Below are 24,483 nucleotides of genomic sequence, written 5' to 3' on the forward strand. Positions count from 1 at the left end.
AGAACATAGAAATTTACAGCACATTACAAACCATTTGGCCCACAATGTTGTGCCGACCCTGTAACCTACTTTAGAAACTGCCTAGAATTTCCCTAGCGCATAGCCTTCTGTTTTTCTAAGCTCCATGTACCTATCTAAGAGTCTCTTAAAAGACCCTATTGTATCCACTTCCACCTCTGCCGACAGCAGTGCATCCCACGCACCCACCACTCTGTGTGTGAAAAACTTACCCCTGACATCCCCTCGGTACCTATTTCCAAGCACCTTAAAACTATGACCCCTTGTGTTAGCCATTTCAGCCCTGGGAAAAAGCCTTTGGCTATCCATATACACCTCTATCAGGTCACCTATCATCCTCCGTCGCTCCAAAGAGAAAAGGACAAGTACACTCACCCTATTCTCATTAGGTATGCTCTCCAATCCAGGCAACATCCTTATACATTTCTTCTGCATTCTTTCTGTAGCATCCACATCCTTCCTGTAGTGACGTGACCAGAACTGAACACTGTACTCCAAGTGGGGTTTGACCAAGGTCTTGTATAGCTGTAAAACATTAATACCTGGTTCTTAATGGACTCCATTCCAGATTCTTAAATTAATAAATCATTGAGTCCTAATGGACTCTATTCGAGGTTATTAAAGTATTAAATCCCTGTGTCCAAATGGATTATACTCCAGATTCTTAAATTATTAAATCCCTGGGTCCTAATGGACTCAGTTCCAGGTTCTTCAATTATTGATTCCCGGCTTCCTCATGGACTATATTCTAGGTTCCTAAAATATTAATCCCTGCATTCTAATAGACTCTATTCTAGGTTTATAAATTATTAAATCCCTGGGTCCCAATAGACTCTATTCCAGGTTCTTTAATGATTGATCACCGGTTCTTAATGGACCCTGTTCAAGGTTTTTAAATTATTAATTCATGGGTCCTAATGGACTCAATCATAGGTTATTAAATGAATAAGTTCATGGGTCCTAATGGTCTCTCTTCCAGATTCATAAATTATTAAATCCTGGTTCCTAATAGATTCTGTTCTAGGTTCTTATATTATTAGCAACACTCACAACACGCTGGAGGAACCCTTCGTCAGGACCGAAACGTTGACTGATCGTTTCCATGGATGCTGCCCGACCTGCTGAGTTCCTCCAGCATGTTGTGAGTGTTACTTTGACCCCAGCATCTGCAGAGTATTTTGTGTTTCTTATATTATTAAATCCCTGGTTTGTAATGGAATCTATTGCAGGTTCTTAAGTTATTAGATCCTTGGGTCCTCAGGGACTCTAATCCAGGTCCTTAAATTATTAATTTCCTGGGTACTAATAGCATCTATTCCAGGTTCTTAAAGTATTAAATCTCTGGGTCCTCATGGACTCTATTCCAGGTTCTTCGATTATTAATTCCCTGTGTCCTGATGGACTCTATTCCAGGTTCTTAAATTATTAATTCTTTATTTCCTAATGGATCCTATTCCAGGTTCTTAAAGTATTAAATCCTTTTGTCCTAATATTATGTGTTCCAAGTTTTTATATTATTAATTAGTTTGATCCAGATGGAGACCATGAGGACCAAGGGACTAAGGGATTCAACTTGGAGTGCATTAGGACCCAGGGATTTAACCATTTAAAACCAGGAATACAGTCCATTAGGACACCGGGTTTTAATATTTTAAATACCTGCAATTGAGTCCATTAGGATGCAGGGTGCTGTTGTTGTCTGGTGCACTGACCTCTACCTTGCCGAGGCACAGCGACAACTCGCGGATACCTCCTCTTTTTTACCCCTCGATCATGACCCCACTAAGGAGCATCAGGCCATTGTCTCCCACACCATCACCAACTTTATCTGCTCAGGGGATCTCCTATCCACTGCTACCAACCTTATAGTTCCCACACCTCGCACTTCCCGTTTCTACCTCCTACCCAAGATCCACAAACCTGCCTGTCCAGGTAGACCCATTGTCTCAGCTTGCTCCTGCCCCACCGAACTCGTTTCTGCATACCTCAACACGGTTTTATCCCCCCTTGTTCAATCCCTTCTCACCTATGTTCGTGACGCTTCTCACGCTCTGAATTTTTTCAATGATTTTAAGTTCCCTGGCCCCCAGCGCTTTATTTTCACCATGGATGTCCAGTCCCTGTATACCTCCATCCCCCACCAGGAAGGTCTCAAAGCTCTCCACTTCTTTTTGGATTCCAGACCTAACCAGTTCCCCTCTACCACCACTCTCCTCCGTCTAGCGGAATTAGTCCTTACTCTTAATAATTTCTCCTTTGGCTCCTCCCACTTCCTCCAAACTAAAGGTGTAGCCATGGGCACCCGTATGGGTCCTAGCTATGCCTGCCTTTTTGTTGGCTTTGTGAAACAATCCATGTTCCAAGCCTACACTGGTATCCATCCCCCACTTTTCCTTCGCTACATCGACGACTGCATTAGCACTGCTTCCTGCACGTATGCTGAGCTTGTTGACTTCATTGGCTTTGCCTCCAACTTTCACTCTGCCCTCAAGTTTACCTAGTCCATTTCCGACACCTCCCTCCCCTTTCTGGATCTTTCTGTCTCTATCTCTGGAGACAGCTTATCTACTGATGTCCACTATAAGCCTACAGACTCTCACAGCTACCCGGACTATTCCTCTTCCAACCCTGTCTCTTGCAAAAATGCCATCCCCTTCTCGCAATTCCTCCGTCTCTGCCGGCATCTGCTCTCAGGATGAGGCTTTTCATTCTAGGACGAGGGAGATTTCTTCCTTTTTTAAAGAAAGGGGCTTCCCTTCCTCCACCATCAACTCTGCTCTCAAACGCATCTCCCCCATTTCATGCACATCTGCGCTCACTCCATCCTCCCGCCACCCCACTAGGAATAGGGTTCCCCTTGTCCTCACCTACCACCCCACCAGCCTCCGGGTCCAACATATTATTCTCCATAACTTCCGCCACCTCCAACAGGATCCCACCACGAAGCATATCTCCCCCCCCCCGCTTTCCGCAGGGATCACTCCCTAAGCGACTCCCTTGTCCATTCGTCCCCCTTACCAATCTCCCTTCTGGCACATATCCTTGTAAGCGGAACAAGCGCTACACATGCCCTTACACTTCCTCCCTCACCACCATTCAGGGCCCCAGACAGTCCTTCCAGGTGAGGCCACACTTCACCTGTGAGTCGGCTGGGGTGATATACTGCATCCGGTGCTCCCGATGCGGCCTTCTATATATTGGCGAGACCCGATGCAGACTGGGAGATCGTTTCGCTGAACACCTACGCTCTGTCCGCCAGAGAAAGCAGGATCTCCCAGTGGCCACACATTTTAATTCCACGTCCCATTCCCATTCTGACATGTCTATCCACGGCCTCCTCTACTGTCAAGATGAAGCCACACTCAGGTTGGAGGAACAACACCTTATATTCCGTCTGGGTAGCCTCCAACCTGATGGCATGAACATCGACTTCTCTAACTTCCGCTAAGGCCCCACCTCCCCTTCGTACCCCATCCTTTCTTTCTTTCTTTCCTTCTTTCTTTCTTTCTTTCTTTATTTATTATTTTTCCCTTTTTTTCTCTCTCTGTCCCTCTCACAATAACTCCTTGCCTGCTATTCATCTTCCTCTGGTGCTCCCCCCTCTTTCTTTCTCCCCAGGTCTCCCATCCCATGATCCGCTCCCTTCTCCAGCTCTGTATCCCTTTTGCCAATCAACTTTCCGGCTCTTGGCTCCATCCCTCCCCCTCCGGTCTTCTCCTATCATTTTGGATCTCCCTCTCCCCCTCCCACTTTCAAATCTCTTACTATCTCTTCCTTCAGTTAGTCCTGACAAAGGGTTTCAGCCCGAAACGTCGACTGTACCTCTTCCTAGAGATGCTGCCTGGCCTGCTGCGTTCACCAGCAACTTTGATGCGTGTTGCTTGAATTTCCAGCATCTGCAGATTTCCTCGTATTTGCGTACACAATCAGATCAATGTGTATTGACAAATCTGATGGCCTAGTGGAAAAAGCCGTCCCAGAGCTTGTTGGCCCTGACCTTAATTCTGTGATACCATTTGCCAGATGGTAGCAGCTGAAACAGTTTGTGGTTGGGGTGGCTGGAGTCCCTGATGATCCTCTGGGCCCTTTTTGTGCACTTGCTGCTATAAGTATCCTGAATAGAGGGAAGTTCGCATCCACGAATGCGCTGGGCTGTCTGTACCACTCTCTGCAGTGCCCTGTGATTGAGGGAGGTACAGTTCCCATACCAGGCAGTGATGCAGCCAGTCAGGATGTTCTCAATTGTACCTTTGTAGAAAGTCCTGAAGATCTGGGGACTCATGACAAACTTCCTCAGCTATCTGAAGTGAAAGAGGTGCTGTTGTGCATTTTCACCACACAGTGATGTGTGCAGTCCAGGTGAGATCCTCAAAGATCCTCTTTCAACCATAGTCCCATCGATGTCAATAGGGGCTAGTATATCTCTGTTCCTCCTGTAATCCACAATCAACTCCTTCATTTTTTTTGACATGAAGGGAGAGGTTGTTGTTTTGGCACCACTGTGTCAGAGTATTGACTTCTCTGTAGGCTGTCTCATCATTGTTGGAAATAAGGCCAATCAATATCGTGTCATCTGCAAAGTTGAACAGCAGATTGGAGCTGTGTGTGGCAACACAATTATGGGTGTATAGGGAGTAGAGAAGGGGACTGAGGATACATCCCTGAGATGCGCCTGTGTTGAGGGTCAGAGGGGTGGAGATGAGGGAGCCCATTCTTAACCACCTGCCGGCGATCTGACAGGAAGTCCAGGATCCAGCTGCATGAGGTCGGGTCAAGGCCAAGGTCTCTGAGTTTCTTGTTGAGCCTGGGGGGAGCTATAGTGTTGAATGCTGAACTGTAGTCCAAGAACAGCATTCTCACATAAGCATCCTTCTTCTCCAGATGTGTAAGGACGGTACGTAGAGCAGTGGCTGTCGATCGGTTATATCAGTAGGTGAATTGTAGGGGTCTAGTGTGGGTGGTGGCATGCTGCAGATGTAGCCCTTGACCAGTCTCTCAAAGCATTTGCTTATTATTGAGGTGAGTGCAACAGGACACCAGTTGTTCAGACATGTTACCTTGGTCTTTTTAGGAACAGGAACAATGGTGGATGTTTGAAGTAGGAGGGCACTCTACACTGGGAGAGGGGGAGATTAAAAATGTCTGTAAACACACCTGCCAGTTGTGCTGTGCACATCCTGAGTACTGGCCCTGGGATGCCGTCCGGTCCTGCAGCCACTCGTTGGAAATATCTGCGTACCTCAGCTTCAGGGATGACCATGTGCAAGTTGTGCCAGTCACTCTCCTCGGGGGCTCAGTGTTAACAACTTCAAAATGAGCGTAAAAAAGATATAGCTCGACCTGGGGGAGAGGCAGTGATGTTGGCCGCTTTTCCCCTTGAAGTCTGAAATGGTGTGTAGACCGTACCATATGCTATGGATTTTTTCCTTGTATTGACATTTTCCTATCTTGATGGCTCTTCGGAAATTGCAGTTACATTTCTTGAGCTCCTGTTGGTTTCCAGAGGCGAAGGCCCTGTCTCGCACAGTGAGTGCAGCGTGCATGGAACTACCAATCCAAGGTTTCCAGTTTGAGTAGACCCAGACGTGGGTCCTAATGGACTCTATTCCAGGTTCTTAAATTATTAATCCCAGTGTCTCAATGGACCCTATTCCAGATTCTTAAATTATTAGTTCCTGGGTCCGAATGGACACTATTCCGGGTTATTAATTTATTAATCACTGGGTCGCACTGGACTCTACTCCAAGCTCTCAAATTATTAATCCCTGAGTATTAATGGACTCTATTCCAGATTCTGAAATTATTAAATCCTTGGATCCTAATGAACTCTATTCCAAGTTCTTAATTTATTAATTCCCATGGTCCTAATGGACTCTATTCGAGGTTATAAAATTATTAATCCCTGTGTCCTAATGGATCCTATTCCAGGTTCTTAAATTATTAATCCCTGGGTCCAAATGGACACTAAATCAGGTTCTTAAATTAATAAAACCCTGGGTCCTAATGGACTCTTGAAAAGTTTTTTAAAAAAATATTAAATTCCTGGAACCTAATATACTCTGTACTACGTTTTTAAATTATTAAATCCCTGGATCCTGATAGACCCTATTCCATGTTCTTAAATTATTAATCCATGGGTGGAAATCAACTCTATTCCAGGTTCTTAAATCACTAAATCCATATGGTCTTAAACTATTAAGTCCCTGGGTCCTAATGAACTCCATACCAGGTTCTTAAAATGTTAACACTTCTGTCCTAATGGATCCTATTCCAGGTTCTTAAATTATTAATCCCTGGGTCCTAATGGATACTATTCCAGGTTCTTAAATTAATAAATACACTCGTCCTAATAAATCCCTGGGACCAAATGGAACATATTACAGCTTCTTAAATTATTAATCCCTCGGTAATGTACTCTATTTCAGGTTTTTAAATTATTAAATCACTGCTCCTAATGTACTCGATAGCATGTTATAAAATTAGTAATCCCTGGGTCCTAATGGACTCTTTGGCTCTTAAGAGAATGTATTTCAGGTTCTTAAATTAATAAATTGCTGGGTCATAATAGACTCTATTCCAGGTTCTTAAATTAGTATATCCCTGGGTCCTAAGGACTGTATTCTAGGTTTTTAAATTATGAAATCCCTGTGTCCAAATGGACTCTATTCCAGGTTCCTAAAAATGCCATTATTGGGATGGATTATAAATTGATTTTAATTTTCTAAATTTCCTTTGGTGTGAGGAAGTTTCCATTCGCTTGGAAAATAGTTACTTTGACTCCTTTTTTCAAACAGAACTGCAAACAGGCCAGTTCAATATGTTCTAGAGGGAATGATTTGATGTAATTATTAAATATGTTATAGCAATAACTTTGGAGGAAAATAAGGCAATTAGGCAACCACTTTGACTTCTGTCAAAGTCAAAAAGTTAAATAAATTTATTATCAAAGTACAGGTACATATATATTACCGTATACTACCCTGCGATTCATTTTCTTGCAGGCATATACAGAAAAATATATACATTAGTATTTACAAAAAACTATACATAAAAACTGACAAACAACCGATGTGCAAAAGATGACAAATTGTGCAAATAAAAAATACTGATAACATGAGTAGTAAAGACTCCTTGAAAGTGAGTCTGTATTTTGTGGAATCAATTCAGAGCTGAGGTGAGATAGTTGTCTATGCCGGTTCAGGTGCCCAGTGATTGTCAGATTTAACTATTCCTGAATTTAGTGGTGTACTTAAAGCTGCTCTACCTCCTTGCCAATTGTAGTAGCAAGAAGAGAGCATGGTCTGGATGGTGGGGGTTCTTTCCTGTGGCAGCACTCCTTATAAATGTGCTCAGTAGTAAGGAGAGTTTTATCTATGATGGACTGGGCTACCTCTTTGTTTGTGAATGGGAAAACGTTTTTGGTCAATCTTTGCAGTTCTTTAAAGATGCAATATGTTGTGAATAGAGAGGGGAGTCACAGATTCATAGAAAAGTACAGCACAGAAGCAGGCTCTTCGGCCCATCTAATCTGTGTGACCCATTTAAACTGCCGACTCCCATCGACCTGCACTGGGACCAAGGCCCTCTATAACCTTACCGTCCATGTACCTATCCAAACTTCTGTTAAATGTTGAAACCGAGCTCACATGCATCACTTGTGCTGGCAGCTCGCACCATACTCCCACGATCGTCTGAGTGAAGAAGTTTCCCCTCATGTTCTCCTTAAACTCCTCCTGTGTACAAGATAATGAGAGGCATTGATCATGTGGATAGTCAGAGGCTTTTTCCCAGGCCTGAAATGGCTAGCACGAGAGGGCATAGTTTTAAGATGCTTGGAAGTAGGTACAGAGGAGATGTCAAGGGTAAGTTTTTTACGCAGAGAGTAGTGAGTGTGTGGAATGGGCTGCCAGTGACGGTGGTGGAGGCGGAAATGATAGGGTCTTTTAAGAGACTCCTGGATGGCTACATGGAGCTTAGAAAAATAGAGGGCTATGGGTAAAGCCTAGGTAATTTCTAAAGTAAGTACATGTTCGGCACAGCATTGTGGGCCTAAGGGCCTGTATTGTGCTGTAGGCTGTCTATGTCTCTAAAGTTTTCACCTTTCACACTTAACCCATAACCTTTATTTGTAGTCCCATGCAACATCAGTGGAAAAAACCTGCTTGTGTTTACCCTATCTATACCCCTCATAATTTTGTATAGCTCAGAATCAGAATCAGAACCAGTTTTATTATCATAAAATCAGCATGTGTCATGAAATTTGTTAACTTAGCAGCAGCAATTCAATTTAATACATAATATAGAAGAAAAAAATAAGTAAATCAATTATAGTATATGTATATTGAATAGATTAAAAATCATGCAAAAAGCAGAAATAATACATATTAAAAAGTGAGGTAGTGTGCAAGGGTTCAAGCAACACACATCAAAGTTGTTGGTGAACGCAGCAGGCTAGGCAGCATCTCTAGGAAGAGGTACAGTCGACGTTTTGGGCCAAGACCCTTCATCAATGTCCATTTAGGAAATGGATGGCAGAAGGGAAGAAGCTGTTCCTAAATTGCTGAGTGTGTGCCTTCAGGCTTCTGTATCTCCTACCTGATGGTAGCAGTGAGAAAAGGGCATGCCCTGGGTGCTGGAGGTCCTTAATAATGGACACTGCCTTTCTGAGACACCGCTCACTAAAGATGTCCTGGGTACTTTGTAGGCTAGTGCCCAAGATGGAGCCGACTAGATTTACAACCTTCTGCAGCTTCTTTTGATCCCGTACAGTAGCCCCTCCATACCAGACAGTGATGCAGCCTGTCAGAATGCTCTCCACGATACAACTATAGAAGTTTTTGAGTGTTCTGTTGACATACCGAATCTCTTCAAACTCCTAATGGGGTATAGTTACTGTCTTGCCTTCTTGCATCGATATGTTGGGACCAGGTTAAATCCTCAGAGTTCTTGACACCAAGGAACTTGAAGCTGCTCACTCTCACCACTTCTGATCCCTCTATGAGGATTGGTATGTGTTCCTTCGTCTTACCCTTCCTGAAGTCCACAGTCAGCTCTTTCATCTTATTGACACTGAGTGCCAGGTTGTTGCTGTGGCACCATTCCACTAGTTGGCATATCTCACTCCTGTACACCCTCTCGTCACCACCTGAGATTCTACCAACAATGGTTGTATCGTCAGCAAATTTATAGATGGTATTTGTGGATAGGGCTTTAAACTAAGTAGCCGGGGGGGGGGGGTGGGGTTCAAAAGATTGGATAAGTGTGGATAAAGGTAAAGTAGAAGTTAAAAAAGTGAAAAGTAAGGGTGGAGTGCAGAAAAGGCAAGTGCATAAGAGACAAAGATTAGTAGATTTTAGAGGCACAGTAAGTGTTTGGGCACTTTATCTGAATGCCCGTAGTATTCGAAACAAAGTCAGTGAACTTCTGGTACAAATCAGTACAAAGGGGTATGATTTAGTGGCCATTACAGACATGTGGTTGCAGGGTGGAGAGGATTGGAATTAAATATCCAAGGGCTTCAGGTAATATGGAAGGATAGGCAGGAAGGTAAGGGAGGTGTGGTATCGCTCTTAGTTAAAGATAAGATCAGGGCGAAAGTGAGAGGAGATATAAGATTGAAGGAGCAGAATGCTGAATCCATTTGGGTGGAGATTTGGAATAGTAAAGGGAAAAAATCACTGTTGAGAGTTGTCTATCGGCCACTGAATAATATCATTACGGTGGCACAGACAATAAACAGAAATATCTGAGGCATGTAAGAATGGAACAGCAGTTATCATGGGGGACTTTAACTTGTGCATAGATTGGGTGATTCAAGTTGGTTGAGGCAGACTTAAGGAGGACTTCATAAAATGCGTACATGATAGCCTTCTTGAACAGCATGTTACTGAACCTACAGGGGAACGTGCTGTCTTAGATGTGACCCTGTGCAATGAGACAGGTAAAATTAGCAATCTTGTGGTTAGGGGTCCTCTAGAAAAGAGTGATCACAGCATGACTATCATACAAATGGAGGGTGCAATAGTTCAATCTAAAACCAGTGTATTATGTCTAAACATTGGAGACGACAATGGGATGAGGGAGGATTTGACTAGTGTAGACTGGGAACACAGGCTATATGGTGGGACAGTTGAGGACAGTGGAAGACTTTCAGAGAGATTTTTCACAGTGCTTAACAAAAGTATATTCCAGTTAAAAATAAGGTCAGTAAAGGTGGGAGAGCCAGCCATGGATAACTAGGGAAATAAAGGAAGGCATCAAACTAAAAGCTACTTTGTGTTGGTTTTCACGGTGGAGGACATGTCTAATATGTTGAAGAGAGACAATATGGATACAATGAGAGATGAGAACCTCGATACAATAGGTATCACTAAAGAGGTAGTGCAGAGTAAACTTGTGGGCCTGAAGATAGATAAGTCCCCTGATCCTGATGGAATGCATCCCAGGCTACTGAAAGAAATGGCAGAAGTTATAGTAGAGGTTTTGGTGATAATTTACCAAAATTCTCTGGACTCTGGGCAGGTCCCGGCAGATCGAAAGATGGCAAATGTCACACCACTGTTCAAGAAAGGATGTGGGCAAAAGGCAGGTAACTATAGGTCAGTTAGTGTAACATCTGTAGTTGGGAAAATGCTTGAAGCTATCATGAAAGAAGAAATAGCGAGACATCTGGAAAGAAATGGATCCATCAGGCAGATGCAGCATGGATTCAGCAAAGGTAGGTCCTGTCTGACAAACTTACTGGAGTTCTTTGAGGGTATAATGAGCGCAGTGGATAGAGGGGAACAGATGGACGTTATTTACTTGGATTTCCAGAAGGCGTTTGATAAGGTGTCATATAAAAGACTTATCCATAAGATAAGGATGCACAGAGTTGGGGTGATGTATTAGCATGGGGAGAGGATTGGTTAACAAATAGAAAGCAGAGTGTTGGGATACATGGGTGTTTCTCTGGTTGGCAATCAGTGGCGATCGGTGTGCCGCAGGGGTTGGGGTTGGGCCTGCAACTGTTCACAATCTACATTAACAATCTGGAAGAGGGGGCCGAGTGTAGTGTATCTAAGCTTGCTGATGACACTAAATTGAGTGGAAAAGTAAATTGTACAGAGGATACAGAGAGTCTGCAGAGAAATATGGATAGGTTAAGTGAGTGGGCAGGGGTCTGGCAGATGGAATACAATGTTGGTAAATGCGAGGTCATCCACTTTGGGGGGAAATGGGATATCAGATTATTATTTAAATGGTAAAAAATTACAATATGCTGCTGTGCAGAAGGACTTCATTGCTAGAGGGATTGAATTTAAGGGCATGGAGATCATGCTGCAACCGTACAGGGTACTGGTGAGGCCACACCTGGAGTACTGTGTGTAGTTCTGGTCTCCATTCTTGAGGAAGGATATACTGGCTTTGGAGATGGTGCAGAGGAGGTTCACCAGGTTGATTCTAGAGATGAGGGGGTTAGACTATGAGGAGAAATTGAGTCACCTGGGACTATACTCACTGGAATTCAGAAGGATGAGAGGAGATCTTGTAGAAACATATAAAATTATGAAAGGGATAGATAAGACAGACACAGGAAAGTGGTTTCCACTGATAGGCGAGACCAGAACTAGGGGACATAGCCTCAAGATTCAGGGGAGTAGATTTAGGATGAAGATGAGGAGGAACTGCTTTTCTTCGAGGGTGGTGAATCTGTGGAATTCTCTGCCCAATGAAGCAGTGGAGGCTACCTCAGTATTTAAGAGAAGGTTGGATAGATTTTTACATAGTGGGGGAATTAAGGGTTATAGGGAAAAGGAGATGAGTCCATGGCCAGATCAGCCATGATCTTATTGAATGGCGGGGCAGGCTCAATGGTTCAGATGGCCTACTCCTGCTCCTATTTCTTATGTTCTTGTGTTGTCAGTCCTGCAACTAAGTCTTACTAATGGCTACAATATCATAATTCCAGGTGTTGATCCATGCACTGAGCTCATTTGCCTTTCCTACGATACTTCTTACATTGAATTATATGTATCTCAGGACACTAGTCGTACCATGCTCAATCTTTGATTCCTGACTTTGTCTGAGGTCTTACAAACAGCTGCCTCCACAACCTCTCCACTAACTGTTCTGGTGCTCTGGATCCCATTCCCCTGCAACTCTAGTTAAAACCCCACTGTGCAGCACTAGCAAACCTTCCCACTAGGATATTAGACCCCTCCAGTTCAGGGGCAAACCATTCCTCTGTACAGGTCCCACCTTCCCTGGAAGAGAGCCCAATGATCTAAAAGTCTTATGCCCTCTTCCTACATCAACTCCTTAGCCACATGTTAAATTAATGTATAATTAATGGACTGTACTTATAAGAATAAACAGTCCATGTTTTGGGCCAAGACCTTTCATCAGGACTGGAAGGGCCTTGACCCCAAATGTTGATTGTTTACTCTTTTCCACAGATGCTCTCTGACCTACTGAGTTCATCTGGCATTTTGTGCGTGTTGCTTTGGATGTCCAGCATCTGCAGATTTTATTGTGTTTAAGTTTCAAAGATATATTGATAAGTAAATGGGCAGAGATCAGGCAAGAGGTTAGAATGCAGGTACAACAAATGATTTAGACAAGTTAGTAGAATATTGTTGTTTATTTCTATGGACTTAAATAATGAAATTCAAAATTTAGGGAGATTATGCTTCAGTTATATAGGGCACTGGCACTATAGGGTCTTAGCATTTCACACCTGGGTTACAGGGAATAAGATTTCAATTCAATACAGTTGTTACGGGATGTTCATTGGTATTAAATTTAAATAGTGCTATTTGTTTATCACCAGGAAACACACAGATTGCAAGGAATTTTTTCATTCAGCAGCTGAAGATAAGGTCAAAATGAAGTTTATTACTGGAGCCTTCATTGCTTTACTCAGCTCCCTGAATGGTAAGAATCCAACAGCATGCCTGATACCCTTAATCATCTTCATTTTGACTACTTGCTGCAAATGGAAGTTACACTTAATCAATTCTGTCTAATCCGCACCTCCTTGATGCCCTTTTATCAAATCTATAAACACAAGAGAAAATCTGCAGATGCTGAAAATCCAGAGCAACACACTTAAATTGCTGGAGGAACTCAACAGGTCAGGCAGTGTCTATGGCCATGAATAAACAGTCAACGTTTCAGGCCGAGACCCTTCATCAGGACTGGAAAGGAAGGGGACAGAAGTCAGAATAAGGTGGTGGGGGAGGAGAAGGAGTACAAGATGGCAGGTGATGGGCACGACCAGGTGAGAGGGGAAGGTGGGTGGATGGAGAGGACGGAAGACATACGAAGCTGGGAGGGGATAGGTAGAAGAGGTAAAGGGCTGAAGAAGAAGGAACCCCTCACCTGATTTCACCTACCACCTTCTAGTTTTTACTTCTTTCCTTCCCCCCACTTTATTTTGGCTTTTCCCCCTTCTTTTCCAGTCCAGATGAAGGATCTCCGCCCAAAATGTTGACTATTTGTTCTTCTCCATGGATGATGTCCTTATCTAATCCAGCCTTCCTATCTATCTATGGCCATAAGTTTGTGGGTATTCTCCAAGGTAACCCATTTTGGTGTCATCAGCAGGAACACAGTGCTCCCTCTCACAGAGGAGCAAGTGTTTCAAGGAGAGGGACCTACAATTTCCTTGCAAGGCTTATTGAACAGCATCCCTGTTAATATTTCACATCAGAACCCTTTGTCCGAAGGACATGAAAGCGCCATCAGTCCGAGAGTTTCTGCGTTTCTTGAATACTGGTTAGTGTAACACTTTTGCAACCTGGGTTCAAACCCCATCATCGTCTGTGAGGAGTTTGTACGTTCTCCCATAACTGCATGGGTTTCCTCTGGACACTCCAGTTTCTTCCCACATTCCAAAGACTTACCGGCTGGTAGGTTAGTTGGTCACATGGGTGTAATTGGGTGGTGCAGGTTCATTTGGCCAGAAGGACCTATTACTGTACTTTGTCTCTAAATAAAATAAAAAGTAAAATTTCAGATTTTCATCATCCACAATTTAAAAAAAAATTTCCATTGGAATATTGGTCCAAATGAAAATTACCAGGAATTTCCCATTGTAACATAGTCATGGTGCAGGGAAACAGGTCCTTCACCCCAACTCGTCCACGCTGACTCGAGTGCCCATCTAAGCTAGTTCCTTTTACCTACATTTATCTCTCATCACTCTAAACCTTTCCTATCATATCCTTATCCAAATGTCTTTTCAATGTTGCTGGACTCTTGACCTCACAAAACTACCTGACTCAACTACCTTATCATGTTTAGGTTCAGATTCTGATTTGCTTATCACATGTATACACAGTGAAATGTGTCGTTCGTGCTAACAACCAACACAACCTAGGGATGTGCTGGGGGAAGCTCTCAAATGTCACCACATATTCTGGTGACAAAAATATATATACATCAGCTAAAGTATACTGCCGTTAACCATGAAACTGAGAAATCTTCTGTAACAAACACAAAATACTGGAGGAACTCAGTAGATCAAGCAGCAACTGTGAAAATGAATAAATAATGGACATTTTGGGCCATGGCCCTTCATTAGGACTGGAAGGTAAAACTGGAAGACCCTTCATCAAGACTGAGGAGAAAAGAAGGGATGAAAGGCATGGGCAGAGTGGGGAAATGAAGGGGGAGGAAGAAAATTATTGGTAGTTAGAGAAATCGATATTCATGCCGTCAGGTTGGAGGCTACCCAGAGGGAATATGCGGTGTTGCTCCTCCAACCTGAGTGTGGCTTGATCGTGGCAGTAGAACAGATCATGGATTACGTGTTGGAATGGGAATTGGGATTGGAATTAAATTGGTTGACCACCTGGAAATCCTGCTTTCTGCTGATGGAGCAAAGGTGCTTGACAAAGCAGTCCCCCAATCTACATCAGGTCTCATCAATGTAGAGGAGGCCACATTGGGAGCACCAGTTACAGTAGACGGATTTGCGGGTGAAGTTTGTCTTACCCGGAAGGACTGTTTGGGGCCCTGAAAGGAGGTAAGGGGGGAGGTGAATGAGCAGGTGTAGCACTTTTGTTAACGTGCCAGGAGGGAGATCAGTGGGTAGGGACAAATGTACAAGGGAATCACAGAAGAAGCGATCCCTGTGGAAAGCAGAGAGTGGAGGGGGGGGTGAGGGAGAGAGGTACAGATATGTTTGGTGGTAGGATCCCTGTGGAGATGGCGAAAGTGGTGCAGAATGACATGCTGGATGCGGAGGCTCATGGGGTGGTAGGAAAGGACAAGAAGAACTCTATCCCTGTTAAGGCGGTGGGAAGATGGGGTGAGGGCAGATGTCCTGGAAATGGAGAAGATGCGGGCAAGGGCAGTATCAATGGTGGATGAAGGGAACCCCTGTTCTTTGAAGAAGGGGGAGATCTCTGATATTCTGGAAAGGAAAGCCTCATCCTGTGAACAGATGTGGTAGAGATGAAGGAAATGAGAAATGGGAATACAAAGCATTTTTGCAGGAGATAGGGTGGGAAGAGGTATAATCAAAATAACCATAAGAATCGGCAGGTTTATAAAAGATGCTGGTCGACAATTTGTCTCTAGAGATGGAGACAGAGAGAGATTGAGAAAGGGGAGAGAGGTGTCAGAGATGGACCAAGTGAATTTAAGGACACGGTGATGTTAGAGGCAAAGCTGATGAAGTTGATGAGCTCAGCATGGGTGCATGAAGCAGCACCAATTCAGTTGTCAATGTAGTGGAGGAAAAGTCAGGGAATATTACCAGGGAAGACTTGGAACATGGACTGTTCTATGTAGCCAACAAAAAGGCAGGTATAGCTGCAGCCCATGCAAATGCCCATGGCTGCACCTCGAGTCTGGAGAAAGTGGAGAAACCAAAAGAGAAATTGTTGAGTGTGAGGACCAGTTCTGCCAGACAGAGGAGAGTGGTGGTGGAGGGGAACTGATTGGTTCTGTAGTTGAGAGAAAAGTGGGAAGTGATTTTAATGCCATCTTGATGGGGAATAGAAGTGCATAGGGGCCTGCCCTTGGATCCCCTCCTCCTTCCCTTTCTCCCATGACTCATTCTCCTCTCCTATCAGATTCCTTCTTCTCCAGATTTTACCTTTTCCACCTATCACCTGCTCTCACCCACCTGGCTTCACCTATCACCTTCTAGCTTGTCCTCTTTCCCCTCCCCCCACCTTTTTATTCCGGCATCTTCTCCCTTCCATTCCAGTCTTGTTGAAGGGTTTCGGCCCGAAATGTCAGCTGTACTTTTTTCATGGATGCAGCCTGGCCTACTGAGTTCCTCCAGCATTTTGAGTGTTGTACAGTCTTTGCCTGATGTGCTGTCTGAATATAGTAAAAACCACTGAGGTGGTCACCCGGGTCTCCCTCCCCCCATTTGTGACATTTACTGTGAGCACTGTATACAAAAGGCCCGAAGCATTGTTAAGGATGCCTACCACCCATCCCACAATCTCATTGACCCACTACCGGTGGGTACAGGAGCATCAGGACTAGGTCTGCCAGACTGGGTAACAGCTTCTCTCAAACTGTGAGACTAATGAATATCTTGCCACCATCAAGGTCTTGTCACTAGGACATCGAGCTGTTTACTGTTTACTGTACTGTTTTGTCACACTGCATCTTTGGACCCAAGCTTAGGATCACACAGAGACTCAGAAGGGCTAAACAGATCTAGGAATTTTATTAACAGAAGAGACAAAGCTAAACAGCAGAACTTACGAGGTCTGAAATAACTATGACAGAACTTCACAAGGCAAAGATCAGGAGGACTGAGCCAACGAGGGATTAGCACTGTCCTTTAATATACACTCCAGGGCATGAAAGAATTTGTGCCCAGCTAATAAAACCCCAGACTAATAGCAAGCTTACAAGTAACTATTCTAATGATACAAAAGTCCAAGGATACCTGCAAAGTCTTGGAGAATTAATTGGAAGTAATCAAGGACAATTGCAACTTCAATGTAAACAAGAGAAGGCCGAACAATAACACATAAACACCTCAAGCACAACAATACAGTTAATTATAATTTACAAAAAAAACAGCAAAAAACTCAGAGCCCTCAGAATACTCTACCGACGACCTGAGGAAGTGACATGTTTACTTTTTACCTGTGCTGCGCACTATATACATTTTCAGTTTTATTTATTATCTTATTTATGGTAATATTTTGTTTAATGCACCGTGTGTGATCTATGTATTGTGGGTGCACTGTGGTCTAGAGGAACATTGTTTCATTTGGTTGTATACATGTACAGTCAGAGGACAATAGACTTGAACTTGACTTGAATGTTTTATTAATGCTAATTGTCCTTCATTCTCACTGCAGCTGAAGCACTGAGATGCTACCACTGCTCTAATGCAAGAGTGATGATGGATTGCAATAGCAGCCAGCAGCAATGCCCTGTGAATAAAACAATGTGCCTCACCTCTGTGAAAACAATAGGGTTTAGCCAGCGTAAGTTCTTTCACTTTTGATAGCATAAACCACTTGATAAAATATAATGCAATTCACTTGTTTGCACATGATGGCAAGAAACTGCAGAATTGTGGAGACATCATGGAAACTAGCCTCCCTTGCATGGCCTCTGTCTATACCTCTCACTGCCTGAGTAAAGCAGTCAGTATGATCATAAACCACACCCCCCTGCACATTCTCTCTTTTCCCCTCTTCCATTGGGCAGATATAAAAGACTGACAGTACATACTAGCGGGCTCAAAAACAGCTTCTATCCCACTGTTATCAGACTATTAAATGTTTCGCTAGTAAGTTAAGATGGCCTCTTGACCTCTTAAACTGCAGCGTTGTGATCTTGGAACTTATTGATTACCTGCACTGCACTTTCTCTGTAGCTGTTACACTTTATTCTGCAGTTTTATTGATTTACCTTGTTCTGCTTGAAATGCACTGCATAAAACATAGGGGTAGAAGTAGGCCATTCCATCATAGCTGATTTATTATCCCTTTCAACCCTATTCTTCTGCCTTCTCATTGTAACCGTTGACACCCTTACTAATCAAGAACCTACTGTATCAAACTCCACTTTAATTGTACCCAATGTCTTCAGCCATCTGTAGCAATGAATTCTACAGATTCACCACCCTCTGGCTAAAGAAATTCCTCCACATCTCTGTGCTAAATGGACACTCCTCTATTCTGAGGCTGTGCCCTCTGGTCCGAGATTCTCCCACTATAGGAACCATCCTATCCATATCCACTCTGTCTAGGCCTTTCGATATTTGATAGATTTCAATGGGATCCCTCCTCATTCTTCTAAACTCCAGTGAGTACAGACCCAGGGACATCAAACGCCCCTTGATCTGATTTGATCTGTATGAACAGCATGCAAGACAAGTTGTTCACTGTATTTCAGCACATGTGACAACAGTAAACCAATTCTCCAATTCTCCATTTGCTGCTTTAGATATCGTTTCAGGTGTATTTTGTTCACTCCCGAAGAGTATGAGGATGTATCAATAATTAATTTTTGTGTAGAAGTCCCAAAAAGTTGTTAAACTGTTGCAATTTATCTTTCACTCTTCAGAGTATTGAATGCATATTGTGACCTCTTCATTAAGCAGGATTTTGCAGTGGCCAACCATTTTAATTCCAATCCCATTTCCCATTCCCACATGGCAGCCCATGGCTTCCACTTCTGCCACAATGAGGCCACCCTCAGGATGGAGGAATAACACCGCATACTGTTTGGATAGTCTCCAACTTGATGGCATGAACATCAATTTCTTCAACTTCTGGTAATTTTTCCTCCCACTCTTCTCTCCTCTCCTCTCCTCTCCTTCAATTACCCACTCGAGCCTCTTATCTCTTCTCACCTGCCAATCACCTGCCTCTGGAGCCCCTCCTCTTTCCCTTTCTTCCATGCTCCACTCTCCTAGCCTATCAAATTCCTTCTCCACCTATCACCTCCCAGCTTCTTATTTCACCCCCTCTCCCACCCACTTGGCTTCACCTCTCACCTTCTTGCTTGTACTCCTTCCCCTTCTTATTCTGGCACCTTCCCCTGTCCTTTCCAGTCCTGATGAAGGGTCTCAGCCTGAAATGTCAACCCCCTTCATAGATGCTGTCTGACCTGTTGAGTTCCTCCAGCATTTTTCACATGTTCCTCTGGATTTCCAGCATCTGCAGAATTTCTTTTGTTTACTCTTCTTCTGACATACCAAAGCAATCAGCAAGGCAGGAATGCTATGGAAAATGCTGGAGGAACTCAGCAGGTCAGACAGCATCTATGAAGAGGAATAAACAGTTGACATTTCTGGCCAAGGTTCTCCATCAGGACTTACTAAAAATATGTTTGATCTTTGCATTATTTTTAATTTTTTGATTGAAGCGAGACCATTTATTAAAAAGTTGAATGCAAAGGGACATCATTGAAATACATTTCATAGTTATGGTAATAAATATTGGAATAAAAAATGATCAGAATTGCATCTTAAAATTATGTCTTACAAGTAAGAGAGAAAAAGCTAAAACAGAAAGAGGCTGAGAGGCAAAAACTGAGAGTGTAAACTTCAGCCCATTTAGAATTCCAGGAGACTGTTCTGCTTTAGAATGATCCCAAGGATGATAGAGTTAATACAAGAGGAGTGTTTGATGGCTCTGGGTCTCTATATTCGCTGGAGTTTAGAAGATTGCAGGGGGATCTCATTGAAGCCTATTGAATGTTGAAAGACCTATATAGAGTGGATATGGAGAGGATGTTTCCTATAGTGGGCGAGTCTAGGACCAGAGGACACAACCTCAGAATATGAAGACGTCACATTAGAACAGAGATGAGGAGGAATTACTTCAGGCAGAAGGTGGTGAATCTGTGTGAATTTATTGCCATGGATAGTTGTGGACGCCAATTCATTGGGTATACTTAAAGTGGAGGTTGATAGGTTCTTGATTAGTAAGGGTGTCAAAGTTTACAGGGAAAGGGCAGGAGAATGGGGTTGAGGAGGATATTAAATCAGTTATGATGGATTGACAGAGCAGACTTGATGGGCTGAATGGCCTAATTCTGTTCCTATGTTTTATGGTCTTAAGATCAATTATAGTTTCATTTCTATCGGTTGAGCAAGAACAATAATGGATCTGGGTCAAAAAAAAAATCTACCTGGAAATTATCCTGAACTTGTGTCCAGGATCAATTTTTTCCATTTTCCCTTGAGGCTGCAAAAGGAAGCTATTGTACAGGGTGACAGAGTCCATAGAGTGGAGGCTGGTTCTGTGATGTGTTGAGTTGTGTCCCCAACTCTCTGCGGTTTATAAAATTATGAGTGGCAGAGAGGGCCAGAATCATTTTTTTTCCATGTCAAGGAAATCCACAATCAGAGGACACAGGTTTAAGCTGGGAGGGGAGGTTGGATTCCATGCAGTGCTGAGCTGTGTCCACAATTCTTGTAGTTTATTGTGGTCACGGGCAGAGCAGTAACCATACCAAGCCAAGATGCATTCAAACAGGATACCTTCTATGGTGCATCTATAAAAATTGGTTAGGCTCAAATTGAGCATGCTAAATTCCTTCAGCATCCTGTGGAAGTAAAGACGCTGGTGACCTCTCTTGGCCATGATGTCGACATGGTTTGACCTGGACAGATTATTTCATGATGTTCACCCTAGGAACTTGAAGCTCTCAGATCTCAGCACTGTTGATGTAGATAGGAGCAAGAGTATTGTGCCTCCCTCCTCCATGCCCTTTCTGATGTCAATACCTATCCATCTCTTTTAGCAGGGCTCTAGTCATAGAATTATAGAGTCATAGAAAAGTACAACACAGAAACAGACTATTGTCCCACCTAGTCCTTGCTGAACCATTTAAACTGCCACTCACATTGACATGCACTGGGACCATAGTCCTCCATACACCTACCATCCATATACCTATCCAAACTTCTCTTAAACGTTGTAATTGAGCTTGCATGCACCATGTACTGGGGGCTCATTCCACACTTACACAACCCTCTGAGTGAAGAAGTTTCCCCTTATGTTCCCCTTAAACTTTTCACCTTTCAGCCATGACCGCTGGCCGTAGTCCCACCTAACCTCAGTGAGAAAAGCCTGCTTGTATTTACCCTATCTATACCCCTCATAATTTTGTATACCTCTATCAAATCTCTCCTCAGTCTTCTACATTCCAAGGAATAAAGTCCTAACCTATTCAATCTTTCCGTATAACTCAGGTCCTCCAGACCTGGCAAAATCCTTGTAAAGTTGCTCTGTACTCCTTCAACCTTATTTACATCTTTCCTGTAGGTAAGTGACCAAAACTGCACACAATACTCCAAATTAGCCCTCACCATTATCTTATACAACTTCAACATAACACCATGACTCCAGTACTCAACATAATGATTTATGAAGGCCAATGTGCCAAAAGCTTTCTTTACCACTCTATCTACCTGAATCAATGAATCATGGACCTGTATTCCCAGACTCTTTTGTTCTACCACACTCCTCAGTTCCCTACCGTTCACTGTGTAGGACCTACCCTGGTTGGTCCTACCAAAGTGCAAACCTCGCACTTGTCTGCATTAAATTCCATAACGGACCCTGCAGTACTCCACTAGTCACAAGTCTCTAGTCAGAGAGGCAACCATCTACTACCACTCTCTGGCTTCTCCCGCTAAGTCAATGTCCAATCCAATTTACTACCTCATCTTGAATACTGAGCAACTGAAGCTTCTTGACTAAACTCCCATACAGGACCTTATCAAATGCCTTACAAAAGTCCATGTAGACAAAATCCACTGCCTTGTCTACATCAACTTTCCTGGTAATTTCCTTGAAAAACTCTATAAGATTGGTAAGACATGACCTACCAGGCACGAAGCCATGCTGACTATCCTTAATCAGTCCATGTTTATCCAAATACTTATGTATCTGGTCCCTTAGAATACAGTCAATAACTTTCCCTCTACTGATGTCAGGCTCACGAGTCTATAGTTTCCTAGTTTATTTTCAGAGCCTCTTTTAAACAGCGGAACAATGTTGGCTATTTTCCAATTCTTTGGTACCTCACTTGTCCCTAAGGGTGATTTAAGTATCTCTGCTCGGGCCCTGGCAATTTCTGCACTTGCCTACTGCAGGGTCCAAGGGAAAACCTTGTCAGGCCCTGGGGAATTATCTACCCTGATTTACCTCAAGACAGAAAACACCTCCTCCTCTGTAATCAGTACAGAGTCTGTGAAGTTGATACTGCTTTGCCTCACTTCTACAGACACTGTATCAGTCTCCTGAGTAAATACAGATGCAAAAAAAAATGCATTTAAGATCTCCCCCATCTTTTTTGCCTCCACACATGGATTACCATTCTGATCTACCAATGGACCAATTTTGTCCCTTGCAATCCTTTTGCTTTTAACATATCTGTAGAATCCCTTAGGATTCTCCTTCTCCTTGTCTGCTAAGACAACTTCATGCCTTCTTTTAGCCCTCCTGAATTCTTTCTTAAGTCTTCTCTTGCATCTCTTACACTCCATAAGCACCTCATTTCTTCCTACCTGCCTATACCTGCAATGCATCTCCTTTTTTTCCTTAACCTTAAAAAATGAGAGTGGGTGATCTCAGTGGGAAGATTATACTGTAGTGATAATCAGGAGGTTTCTTTACCTACTGATTGAGTTCCACAAGTCTTCTAGGCGCTAGAATTACTACTGAGATTACTGGTGTTCCGCAGTGGTCGGTGTTGGGACCGCTTCTTTTCATGCTGTATATAAATGACTTAGAAGATGGAATAGATAGCTTTGTTGTCAAGTTTGCAGATGATATGACGATTGGTGGAGGGGCAGATAGTGTTGAGGAAACAGGTAGGATGCAGAAGTACTTAGACAGATTAGGAGGATGGGCAAGAGAGTGGCAAATGAAATACAATGTTGGAAAATGCATGGTCATGCACTTTGGTAGTAGAAGTAAATGTGTGGACTATTTTCTAAACGGGGAGAAAATCCAAAAATCTGAGATGCAAAGGGACTTGGGATTCCTTGTGTAGAACACCCTAAAGGTTAACTTGCAGGTTGAGTTGGCGGTGAGGAAGGCAAATACCATGTTAGCATTCATTTCAAGAGGTCTAGGATACAAGAGCAGTGATGTGATGCTGAGGCTTTATAAGGCACTGGTGAGGCCTCACCTTGAGTATTGTGAACAGTTTTGGGCTCCTCATCTTAGAAAAGATGTGCTGACATTGGGGAGGGTCCAGAGGAGGTTCACAAGGATGATTTCAGGAATGAAAGGGTTATTGTACGAGGAATGTTTGATGGCTCTGGGTCTGTACTCGCTGGAATTCAGAAGGATGAGGGGAGGATCTCATTGAAACCTTTCATATGTTGAAAGGCTTAGACAGATTAGATGTAGAAAAGATATTTCCCATGGTTGGAGAGTCTAGGACAAGAGAGCACATCCTCAGGATAGAGGGGCACCCTTTCAAAACAGAGATGCGGAGAAATTTCTTTAGCCAAAGGATGGTGAATTTGTGGAATTTGTTGCCGCATGCAGCTGTGGAGGCCAGGTCGTTGGCAGAGATTGATAGGTTCTTGATTGGACATGGCATCAAAAGTTACGGGGAGAAGGCCAGGAACTGGGGTTGAAGAGGAGAGGAAAAAAAGGACCAGCCATGATTGAATGGCAGAGCAGACTCAATGGGCCAGATGGCCTAATTCTGCTTCTATGTCTTATGGTCTTATGGAGATGTCTATTGGTACTCCCACCCATCCCACACACCTGTGCCCGTATACCACTGTATCCCCACCTACTCTCTCTAAACACAAAGAGAACATAGGGTCAGGGCTGAACTCTACTTGTGCCACCCAAATGTGAGAGGATCCATTAAACTTACAATATTCTGATGGGACTGGACAGTCTGGAAGTGAGAGGATGTTTCCCTTGGATCCAGACTTGGAATCATGGTCTCTGGATAAAGGGCAGGAGAGCTGGGACAGAAGTAAAGTGAAACTTCTTTATTGAGAGTGTAGTTGAGCTGTGAAATTTGTGCTGAGACAAGTCACTGAATAGTTTTAAGAAGGAGATAGATATAGGACTACGGATCAACTTTATTTGGCATATACATTTCCATATATTAGGAATTTGCTGTGGTGTGTTGGTCAGGGTGTAACATGCAACAAAAACAACAACATTGAACAAGTATAAGAATAAAAAAATATATTAAAAATAAAGTTAGAGGTTAAAGTACAGAAATGGAATAAAATGTGCATAAATACACAAATATCATAATATGTTGACAATATAAACAGCATTAAAAAAAGTGGTTTAAAGTGTTCACAGTGCAGTGATGGGGGTAATGGATAGAGGGGGTGGGGAGGTTAAGTAGAATGGTGGATCAGATTAACTGCCTTGGGGGAGAAACTTTTAAGATGGCATGAACTATTTGTTTCAATAGCCCTATGGCACTTTCCAAATGGGAGGTTCTGAAAAATGCAGTTTGTAGGGTGGGTAGTGATTAATGATTTTTCTTATC

This window comes from Mobula hypostoma, chromosome X2 (genome assembly GCF_963921235.1).
Source record: "Mobula hypostoma chromosome X2, sMobHyp1.1, whole genome shotgun sequence".
Classification (NCBI taxonomy): Eukaryota; Metazoa; Chordata; class Chondrichthyes; order Myliobatiformes; family Myliobatidae; genus Mobula; species Mobula hypostoma.